Below are 12,197 nucleotides of genomic sequence, written 5' to 3' on the forward strand. Positions count from 1 at the left end.
ATCAAGGAGCTAGAGAAAGGACCCAAGGAGCTGAAGGGCTTTGCAGCCTCATTGGAGGAGCAACAATATGAACCAACCAGTACCCTCTGTGCTGGATGGGTTGTTGTGCAGGGGTAGGGTGAGTAAGATATGGAGTTTTCAGAAGGGAAAAGAGGAAAGGGTATATATTTGAAATTTAAATAAAGAAAATACCTAACAAGAAAATAAACAAAACAGAAGAAGTAGATGCTAGATTTTAGAGATATGTTAGAAAATGAAATTCTGTTTACAAATTAATAAATATTAAAGAGGTTTTTAGTATTTTGTCACATGTGTTCCAACTTATGGACAGAAATGGTTCTTTCAAAATAAAAGCATTATTAATATCACTAGAGACAAAGATTATAATTTGAATCTAGGCTATTTTGCTTTGCAAATTAATTTTGGAAATCTTATTTTATTTCAGTCTAATTCTTCTAATCTATAAAATAGAGAACATGGCACTTAAATTTTATAAAGTTCTTTTTTATTATTTTTATTAGATATATTCATTACTTATATTTCAAATGATTTCCCCTTTTCTGGTTTTCCCTTCATCTGAAAATCCCATAAGCCATCTCCACTCCCTCTTTCCTAATCAACCCTTTCACACTTTCCTGTCCTAGTATTCCTCTACATTGCAGCGTCCATCCTTTCCAGGAACAAGGGCCTCTCTTCCCTTTGATGTCCAACAAGGCCATCCTCTGTTATCTATACTTCTAGAGCCATGGGTAACACCATGTGTACTCCCTGGTTGATGGTTTTTTCCCTGGGAGCTCTGGGAGTACTGGGTGGCTCACATCATTGTTCCTCCTAGGGCACTGCAAACCCCTTAGCTCCTTGGGTCCTTTCTCTAGCTACCCCATTGGTGACCCTGTGCTCAGTTCAATGGCTGATTAAGAGTGTGTCCTTCCCCCCACCTCTGTGTATTTGTCAGGCACTGGCAGAGCCTCTCAGGAGACAGCTATATAAGGCTTCAGTCATCAAACTCTTGTTGGCATCCACAATAGTGTTTGGGCTTCTTAACTGTATATGGGATGGATTCCTAGGTGGGGTAGTCTCTGGATGGTCTTTCCCTCAAATTCTGCTCGAGACTTTGTCTCTGTATCTCCTGTAGGTATTTTGTTCCCCTTTCTAAGAATACTAGAGTATCCATACTTTGTTCTTCCTTATTCTGGGGCAGGCATCATTTGATATGTGAATTGTGTCTTGGGTATTCCAAGCTTCTGGGCTAATATCCACTTATCAATGAGTGCATACAATGTGTGTTATTTTGTGATTGGCATCCCTCACTTAGGATGATATTTCCCAGTTCCACCTATTTGCCTAAGAATTTCATGAATTCATTGTTTTTAATAGCTAAGTAGTATTCCACTGTGTAAATATACCACATTTTTTTGTATCCATTTCTCCCTTGAGGGACATCTAGGTTCTTTCTAGGTTCTGACTATTATAAATAGAGATGCTATGAACATAGTGAAGCATGTGTTATTATTACATGCTGGGGAGTTCTCTGGGTATATGCGCAGGAGTGTTATAACAGGGTCCTTCTGTAGTATCATGCCTAGTTTTCTGAGGAACTGCCATACTGATTTCCAGAATGCTGTACCAGCTTCAATACTACCAACAATGGAGGATTGTTCCTTTTTCTGCACTTCCTCACCAGTACCTGCTGTCTCCTGAGTTTTTGATCTTAGCCATTCTGACTGGTGTGAGGTGAAATCTCAGGGTAGACACTGAAGGACACTTTCTACTCATCAAAGGAAAAATTGAGAGGAACTCTCAATTCTGAACACTATGCTCCAAATACAAGGGCACCCTCACTCATAAAAGGCACTTTACTAAAGCTCAGAACACACAGTGCACCTCATACAGATTTTTCACTTGTTTGATTAGAGTCACACCAAGATATTTTATATTTTTGTGGCTGTTGTGAAGGGTGTCATTTTCCTAATTTGTTTCTCAGCCTGTTTATCCTTTGAGTATAGGAAGGCTACTGATTTGTTTGAGTTAATTTTATATTTGGCCATTGTGCTAAAGTTGTTTATCAGCTGTAGGAGTTCTTTGGTGGAGTTTTTTGGGTCTTTTAAGTATACTATCATGTCATCTACAAATAGTGATAATTTGATTTCTTCCTTAATTTGTATCCCTTTGTTTTCCAATTGATCTAGCTAGAACTTCAAGTACTGTATTGAATAAATATGGAGAGAGGGTAGCCTTGTCTAGTCTGATTTTTAGCAGGATTGCTTCAGCTTTCTTTCCATTTAGTGTGATGTTGGCTACTTGTTTGCTGTGTATTGCTTTTACTCTGTTTAGGTATGGCCTTAACTTCCTGTTCATTCAAAGTATTTTAAGATGAAAGGATCTTGAATTTTGTCAAATGCTTTTTCAGCATCTAATGAAATGACCACATGTTTTTTTCTTTGAGTTTGTTTATGTAATGCTTTACATTGGTGGATTTCTGTATATTGAACCATCCCTGCATACCTTGGATAAAGTCTACTTGATCATGGTAGAAGATCATTTTGATGTGTTCTTGGATTAAGTTGGCAAGAATTTTATTGAATATTTTAGCATTGATAGTCATAAGAGAAATTGGTTTGAGTTTCTCTTTCATTTTATTTATTTATGTATTTATTTATTTGCATTTTTTCATTTAATTTTATTTTTTTATTCGATATATTTTTTATTTACATTTCAAAATGATTTCCCCTTTTCTGCCCCCCCCCCACTCCCGGAAGGTCACATAAGCCTTCTTCCCTCCCCCTGTTCTCCCACCCACCACTTCCCACTTCCCTGTTTGGTTTTGCCTTATACTGCTACACTGATTCTTTCCAGAACCAGGGGCCACTCCTCCGTTCTTCTTGTACCTCATTTGATGTGTGGATTATGTTTTGGGTATTCCAGTCTTTTGGCTAATATTCACTTATTAGTGAGTGCATACCATGCTTGATCTTTTGAGACTGGGTTACCTCACTTAGTATCATGTTCTTCAGCTCCATCCATTTGCCTAAGAATTTCATGAATTCATTGTTTTTAATAGCTGAATAGTACTCCATTGTGTAGACATACCACATTTTTTGCATCCATTCTTCTGTTGTGGGATACCTGGGTTCTTTCCAGCTTCTGGCTTTTATATATAGGGCTGCAATGAACCTAGTGGAGCACGTATCCTTATTACATGCTGGGGAATCTCTGGGTATATGCCCAGGAGTAGTATAGCTGGATCTTCTGGAAGTGATGTGCCCAGTTTTATGAGGAACCCCCAGACTGATTTCCATAGTGATTGTACCAATTTGCAACCCAACCAACAGTGGAAGAGGGTTCCTCTTTCTCCACATCCTCGCCAACACCTGCTGTCTCCTGAATTTTTAATCTTAGCCATTCTGACTGGTGTAAGGTGAAATCTCAAGGTTGTTTTGATTTGCATTTCCATTATGACTAATGAAGTTGAGCATTTTTAAAGATGCTTCTCAGCCATTTGAAGTTCTTCTGGTGAAAATTCTTTGTTTAGCTCTGTACCCCATTTTTAATAGGGTTATTTGGTTTTCTGGGGGTCTAACTTCTTTAGTTCTTTGTGTATATTAGATATTAGCCTTCTATCTGATATAGGATTGGTGAAGCTCTTTTCCCAATTTGTTGGTTGCCGATTTGTCCTATTGATGGTGTCCTTTGCCTTACAGAAACTTTGTAATTTTATGAGGTCCCATTTGTCAATTCTTGATCTTAGAGCATAAGCTATTGGTGTTCTGTTCAGGAACTTTGCCCCTGTACCGGTATCCTCCATGGTCTTCCCCAATTTCTTTTCTATTAGCTTCAGAGTGTCTGGCTTTATGTGGAGGTCCTTGATCCATTTGGAGTTGAGTTTAGTACAAGGAGACAAGAATGGATCAATTCACATTCTTCTGCATGCTGACCTCAAGTTGAACTAGCACCATTTGTTAAACGGCTATCTTTTTTCCATTAGATGTTTTCAGCCCCTTTGTCGAGGATCAAGGGGCCATAGGTGTATTGGTTCATTTCTGGATCTTCAATACTGTTCCATTGATCTGCCTGCCTGTCACTGTACCAATACCATGCTCTGTAGTATTGCTTGAGGTCAGGGATACTGATTCCCCAAGCAATTCTTTTGTTGTTGAGAATAGTGTTAGCTATCCTGGGTTTTTTTTGTTATTCCAGATGAATTTGAGAATTGCTTTTTCTAACTCTATGAAGAAATGAGTTGGGATTTTGATTGGTATTGTGTTGCATCTGTATATTTATTTTGGCAAAATGGCCATTTTAACTATATTAGTCTTGCCTATCCATGAGCATGGGAGATTTTTCCATTTTTTGAGGTCTTCTTCCATTCCCTTCTTCAGAGTCTTGATGTTCTTGTCATACAGATCTTTCACATGTTTGGTAAGAGTCACCCCAAGGTACTTTATACTGTTTGTGGCTATTGTGAAGGGGGTCATTTCCCTAATTTCTTTCTCCACCTGCTTATCCTTTGAGTATAGGAAGGCTACTGATTTGCTTGAGTTGGTTTTATAACGTGCCATTTGCTGAAGTTTTTTATCAGCTGTAGGCATTCTCTAGTGGAGTTTTTTGGGTCACGTAGGTAGACTATCATATCATCTGCAAATAATGATAGTTTGATTTCATCCTTTCTAATTTCTATCCCTTTGACCTCCTTATGTTGTCTAATTGTGTGAGCTAGTACCTCAAGTACAATATTGAAAAGATAAGGAGAAAGGACAACCATCCCTGTCTAGTCCCTGATTTTAGTGGGATTGCTTCAAGTTTCTCTCCATTTAGTTTGATGCAGGCTACCTGTTTGCTGTATATTGCTTTTACTATGTTTTGGTATGTGCCTTGAATTCCTGTCCTTTCCAAGACTTTAAGCATTAAAGGATGGTGAATTTTGACAAATGCTTTTTCTGCATCCAATGAAATGATCATGTGATTTTTTTTCTTTGAGTTTCTTTATGTAGTGGATTGCATTGATGGATTTCCGTATATTGAACTAACCCTGCATCCCTGGGATAAAGCCTACTTGATCATGGTGGATGATCATTTTTATATGCTCTTTGATTCAGGTGGCAAGAATTTTATTGAGTATTTTTGCATCGATGTTCATAAGGGAAATTGGTCTGAAGTTCTCTTTCTTTGTTGGATCTTTCTGTGGTTTTAGTATCAGCGTAATTGTGGCTTCCTAGAAGGAATTGGGTAGTGCTCCTTCTGTTTCTATTTTGTGGAATAGTTTGAAGAGTATTGGTGTTAGGTCTTCTTTGAAGGTCTCATGGAATTCTGCACTGAAACCATCTGGTCCTGTGCTTTTTTTGGTTGGAAGACTTTCTATGACCCCTTCTATTTCTTTAGGGATTATGGGATTGTTTAGATGATCTATTTGGTCCTGATTTAATTTTGGTATTTAGTATCTGTCTAGGAAATTGTTTATTTCCTCCAGATTTTCCAGTTGTGTTGAGTATAGGCTTTTGTAGTAGGATCTGATGATTTTTGAGTTTCCTTAGTTTCTGTTGTTATATCCCCTTTTTCATTTCTAATTTTGTTAATTTGGATACTTTCTCTGTGCCCTTTGACCAATCTGGCTATGGGTTTATCTATCTTGTTGATTTTCTCAAAGAACCAGCTCCTGGGTTCATTGATTCTTTGTATGGTTCTCTTTGTTTCCACTTGATTTATTTCAGCACTGAGTTTGATGATTTCCTGTCTTCTACTCCTCCTGGGTGAGATGGATTCTTTTTGTTCCAGGGCTTTCAGGTGTGTAGTTAAGCTGCTAGTCTATGCTCTCTCCATTTTCTTTTTGGAGGCACTCATGGCTATGAGTTTTCCTCTTAGCACTGCTTTCATAGTGTCCCATAGATTTGGGAATGTGGTGTCTTCATTTTCAGTAAATTCTAAAAAGTCTCTGATGTCTTTCTTTATTGCTTCTTTGGCCAAGGTGTCATGGAGTAGAGTATTGTGTACCCTCCATGTTTATGTGGGCTTTCTCTTGTTTTTGTTGCTATTGAAGACCACTCTTACTCCATAGTGATCTGATAGGAGGCATGGGATTAGTTCGGTCTTCTTGTATTTTTGAGTTCTGTCTTGTGACCAATTATATGGTTGATTTTGGAGAAGGTACCATGAGGTAATGAGAAAAAGGTATATTCTTTTGCTTTAGGGTGAAATGTTCTATAAATAACAGTCATATCCATTTGGTCCAAAGCTTCAATTAGTTTTACTGTGTCCCTGTTTAGTTTCTGTTTTCCTGATTGGTCCATTGAGGAGAGTGGAGTGTTGAAGTCACCCACAATTATTATGTTACGTACAATGTGTTCTTTGTGCTTTAGTAAAGTTTCTTTTATGAATGAGAGTGCCCTTGCATTTGGTACATAGATGTTGAGAATTGAAAGTTCTTCTTGGTGGATTTTTCCTTTGACCAGCAAGAAGAGTCCTTCCCTGTCTCTTTTGATGACTAGGTTTAAAGTCAATTTTATCTGATATTAGAATGACTACTCCGGCTCCTTTCCTGAGACCATTGGCTTGTAAAATTGTCTTCTAGCCTTTTACTCTAAGGTAGTTTTTGTCTTTAACACTGAGGTGTGTTAGGGTACTGTTTTCTTATCCAGTCTGTTAGTCTATGTCTTTTTATTGGGGAATTAAGTCCATTGATGTTAAGAGATATTAAGGAATAGTGATTATTACTTCCTGTCATTTTTTATGTTAATTTTATATTTGAGTGGTTATCTTCTTTTAGGTTTGATGAAAGAAGATAACTATTTTGCTTTTTCCAGGATAGAGTTTCCTTCCATGTGTTAGAGTTTTCCTCCTATTATTCTTTGTAGAGCTGGGTTTGTGAAAAGATATTGTATAAATTTGGTTTTGTCATGGAATATCTTGGTTTCTCCATCTATTGTGATTGAGAACTTTGCTGGGTATAGTAGTTTTGGATGACATTTGTGTTCTCTTAAAGTCTGCATGAGATCTGCCCAGGATCTTCTAGCTTTCATGGTCTCTGGTGAGAAGTTGGGTGTGATTCTGATAGGTCTTCCTTTATATGTTACTTGGCCTTTTTCTCTTACTGCCTTTAATATTCTTTCTTTGTTTAGTACATTTGGGGTTTTGATTATTATGTGGCGAGAGGTATTTCTGCTCATATCCTGTCTGTTTGGAGTTCTGTAGGCTTTTTGTATATTCATGGGCATCTCTCTCTTTAAGTTGGGAAAGTTTTCTTTCATAATTTTGTTGAAGATGTTTGCTGGCCCTTTAATTTGTAATCAATGCCTATAATCCTTACGTTTGGCTTTCTCATTGTATCCTGGATTTCCTGGATGTTTTGGGTTACAAGCTTTTCGCATTTTGCATTTTCTTTGACTGTTGAGTCAATGGTTTCTATGGTATCTTCAGTATCTTCGGCATCTGAGATTCTTTCTTCCCTATCTTGTATTCCGTTGTTGATATTTGTATCTATGGCCCCTGATTTCTTCTCAAGGTTTTCTAACTCGAAAGTTGTCTCTCTTTGTGATTTCTTAGTTGTTTCTACTTCTGTTTTTAGATCCAGGATGGTTTTGCTCAGTTCCTTCATCTGTTTGTTTGGGTTTTCCTTTACTTCTTTAAGAGATTTTTGTGTTTCCTCTTTCATGACTTCTGCCATTTGACTCAATTTCTTTTGCATTTTTTTTTTTTTTTGCGTTTCTTCTTTATTGTCTTCTATCTCTTGAGTCTTATTCTTCTGAATTTCTGTAAGTGAGTTTTGTGTTTCCATTATATGGGTTTCTAGCTTATTCATGCTCCCCTGTATTTCTCTAAGAGATTCATTTATATCCTTTTTGTGTTCTTCTAGCAGCATCATGACCAGCAATTTTAAATCCAAATCTTGTTTTTCTGGTGTGATGGTGTAACCAGGACTTGCTGATGTTGGAGAGTTTGGTTCAAACACTGCCATATTGTCTAGATTTCTGTTAGCAGTGTTATTTTTGATGTAATTTTTATGTCTGTGTGGTTTTCTTTTTTTTGTGATTGTTGAAAGAAGATTAACTTGTTCCTTTTTCTAGTGTGTAGTTTCCTGCCTTTTGTTGGTGTTTTCCATTCATTATCCTTTAAAGGGTTGGATTTGTGAAAAAATATTATGGAAAAAATTTTTTTTTGTCATGGAATCCCTTGGTTTCTCTCTGTGGTAATTGAGAGATTTGTTGGGTATAGCAGCCTGGGTTAACATTTGTGTTCCCATAAGGTCTGTATGACATCTGCCCTGGATCTTCTGACTTTCATAGCTTCTGGTTAGAAGTCTGGTGTAATTTTGATAAGTTTACCTTCATATGTTACTTGATACTTTTTCCTTACTGCTTTAATATTTTTTCTTTGATTAGTGCATTTGGTGTTTTAATTATTATGTGATAGGAGGAATTTCTTTTTTGTTCCAATCTACTTGAAGTTCTGTAGGCTTCTTGTATGTTTATGGGCATCTCTTTCTTCAGGTTAGTGAAGTTTTCTTCTATAATTTTGTTGAAGACATTTACTGGCCCTTTAAGTTGTAAATCTTTGCTCTCTTCTATACCTATAAACCTTAGGTTTGGTCTTCTCATTTTGTCCTGGACTTCCTGGATGCTTTGGGTCAGGTGCTTTTTGTGTTTTGTAATTTCTTTGACTGTTGTGTCAGTGATTTCTATTGTATCTTCTGCATCTCAGATTCTCTCTTCTATCTCTTGTATTCTGTTGTTCATGCTTGAATCCATGCCTTCTGACTTTTTTCTAGTTTTCTATGTCCAGAGTTATTTCTCTTTGTGATTTAGTCATTATTTGTACCTCCATTTTTAGATCCTGGATGGTTTTGTTCAATTCCTTCACCTGTTTTGTTGTGTTTTTCTGTAGTTCTTTAAGGGCTTCTCCTTGTTTACTCATGTTCTCCTGTATTTCTTTAAGAGAGTTATTTATGTCCTTGAAGCCCTCTATCAGCATCATGAGCTGTGATTTTAAATCCAAATCTTACTTTTCCATGTGATGGCGTATCCAGAACTTGCTGTTGTGGGGTAATTGGATTTGGATGATGCCATATTGCTTTGATTTCTGTTAGTGATGTTCCTATGTTTGCCTTTTGCAATCTGCTTATTTCTGGTGTTAGTTGGTGCTGTTGCCTCTGGCTGGTGCTTGTCCCTACTGTGTGCCTGCAAGCCTATTTCATCAACTCTGGGTGACTGCCTCTCTCCTGGCACAGAGTGATGTGGCACTGCCCAGCTCCTGGATGCACGTAGGGTCCTGGAAAGCCCTGCCCCATCTGTTCTGACACTCAGGTGTTCCTTGTGTTTCTGGCTGTACCCACCTGCTCAGTCTTAGGAGCAAAGATGGCAGCCTCATCCCTAAATGTGGGACTCCCTCTAAATGCAGGGCTCCTTACAGAGCAGATCTCCCCTGGAAAAATAGGTGCATAAAAGGCTGTGGTGCTTCCCAGCTCCTGGTGCAGATGGACTCCTGGGGGACCATGTTCCATCTGTTCTGACACTCCTAAAAAGTTCTTGATACATAATATATTTCTCAATAAGTAATAAAGAGTATTCTATTTAGAAAATAATTTGATGCATAAAACATAACCATATCCAAGCCACATTTACCAGTCTTGTTTTCCCATTTGTGAAAACTTTGTTTAACAGTAAGTATTCTTCCTGAACTAACTCCTCTTGTCATGGGGAACAGCTCAAGGATTCATTTGCTACAGTATGAGATGACACTGAAATATACCATTTAATTCTTGTTAGAAATTTCCCTGTAATTGTCTCATTGGTACTGTCAACAGTGCGGATTATTGAAGTGCTGTCAGGTACATCTCCAACAGGTGTGAGGCTTGTCACCTCATATCCAATGGAAGGCCAAAACCCCTGCCCAAGGTTATAGTCAAATTAACCTTACTGACTCCTAAGATTTTTTATTATTTGTTCTGGAAATATCACTGTGTGATCTCCTTGTTAGCATCAAATACATAGAAAGAGAAAACGCCAAAATTTACGAGAGACTTGAGGAATAGATCTTGGAAGATATTCATCATTCATAGTAAGCATATTCTTGAGCTCTGATGCAGAGCTCATATGGGGTAGGATTGATAGTACAGAGACATATGTTTAAAATTATGCTGAACATGTACACCTTTTCATAAGTGTTCATAATGTAAAAAGAAAACTAATATAAAGCAATCTAAAAACTAAACATTTTAGAGGAAAATTTGTTATGTTGGTTGTTTTTTTATTTATTGATATATTTATTTACATTTCAAATGATTTCCCCTTTTCTGGACCCCTACTCCCTGAAAGTCCCATCAGTCCCCTTCCCTCCCCCTGTTTTCCCACCCAACTTCCTTTCCTTCCTTTCCTTCCCACTTCCCTGTTCTGATTTTGTTCTATACTGCTTCACTGAGTCTTTCCAGAACAAGGGGCCACCCCTCTGTTCTTCTTGTACCTCATGTGATGTGTGGATTATGTTTTGGGTATTCCAGTTTTCTAGGTTAATATCCACTTATTAGTGAGTGCATACCATGATTCATCTTTTGAGTCTGGGTTACCTCACTCAGTATGATGTTCTCCAGCTCCATCCATTTGCCTAAGAATTTCATGAATTCATTGTTTCTAAGGGCTGAATAGTACTACATTGTGTATATATACCACATTTTTTTGCATCCACTCTTCTGTTGAGGGATACCTGGGTTCTTGGGGTGACTCTTACCAAACATGTGAAAGATCTGTATGACAAGAACTTCAAGACCCTGAAGAAGAAAATGGAAGAAGCCCTCAAAAAATGGGAAAACCTCCCATGCTCATGGATCAGCAGGATCAATATTGTTAAAATGGCCATTTTGCCAAAAGCAATATACAGATTCAATGCAATACCCATCAAAATCCCAACTCAATTCTTCACAGAGTTAGAAAGAGCAATTATCAAATTCATCTGGAATAACAAAAAACCCAGGATAGCTAAAACTATTCTCAGCAACAAAAGAAATTCTGGGGGAATCAGTATCCCTCACCTCAAGCAATACTACAGAACAATAGTGTAAAAACTGCATGGTATTGGTACAGTGACAGGCAGGCAGATCAATGGAACAGGATTGAAGATCCAGAAATGAACCCACACACCTATGGCCACTTGATCCTCGACAAAGGGGCTGAAAACATCCAATGGAAAAAAGATAGCCTTTTCAACAAATGGTGCTGGTTCAACTGGAGGTCAGCATGCAGAAGAATGCGAATTGATCCATCCTTGTCTCCTTGTACTAAGCTCAAATCCAAATGGATCAAGGACCTCCACATAAAGCCAGATATTCTGAAGCTAATAGAAAAGAAATTGGGGAAGACCCTTGAGGACATCGGTGCAGGGAGAAAGTTTCTGAACAGAACACCAATAGCATATGCTCTAAGATCAAGAATTGACAAATGGGACCTCATAAAATTACAAAGTTTCTGTAAGGCAAAGGACACCATCAAAAGGACAAATCAGCAACCAACAAATTGGGAAAAGATCTTCACCAATCCTACATCAGATAGAGGGCTAATATCCAATATATATAAAGAACTCAAGAAGTTAGACTCCAGAAAAGCAAAAACCATATTAAAAAATGGAGTTAAACAAAGAATTCTCACCTGAAGAATTTCGGATGGCGGAGAAACATCTTAAAAAATGCTCAACTTCATTAATCATTAGGGAAATACAAATCAAAACAACCCTGAGATTTCACCTTACACCAGTCAGAATGGCTAAGATTAAAAATTCAGGAGACAGCAGGTGTTGGCGAGGATGTGGAGAAAGAGGAACACTCCTCCACTTCTGGTGAGGTTGCAAATTGGTACAACCACTCTGGAAATCAGTCTGGCGGTTCCTCTGAAAACTGGGCACCTCACTTCCAGAAGATCCTGTTATACCACTCCTGGGCATATACCCAAAAGATTCCCCAGTATGTAATAAGGATACATGTTCTACTATGTTCATAGCAGCCCTATTTATAATTGCCAGAAAATTTGTATGTTATGAGTAAGTTTATGATAATGATGGTTTCAAGGGTGCTGCACATTCAAACAAAGAATTTGGGTGCATTCAATATATATTTTTATGTTAATTCCATAATCAAGGTAATAAATACCTACATTATGGAAATATAAATTTTTTATTGGAGAGACTATTTTCAGAAGAGCATACTAGACAAATGTAGACTG

The sequence above is a fragment of the Apodemus sylvaticus genome, chromosome 11 (assembly GCF_947179515.1).
Source record: "Apodemus sylvaticus chromosome 11, mApoSyl1.1, whole genome shotgun sequence".
NCBI lineage: Eukaryota > Metazoa > Chordata > Mammalia > Rodentia > Muridae > Apodemus > Apodemus sylvaticus.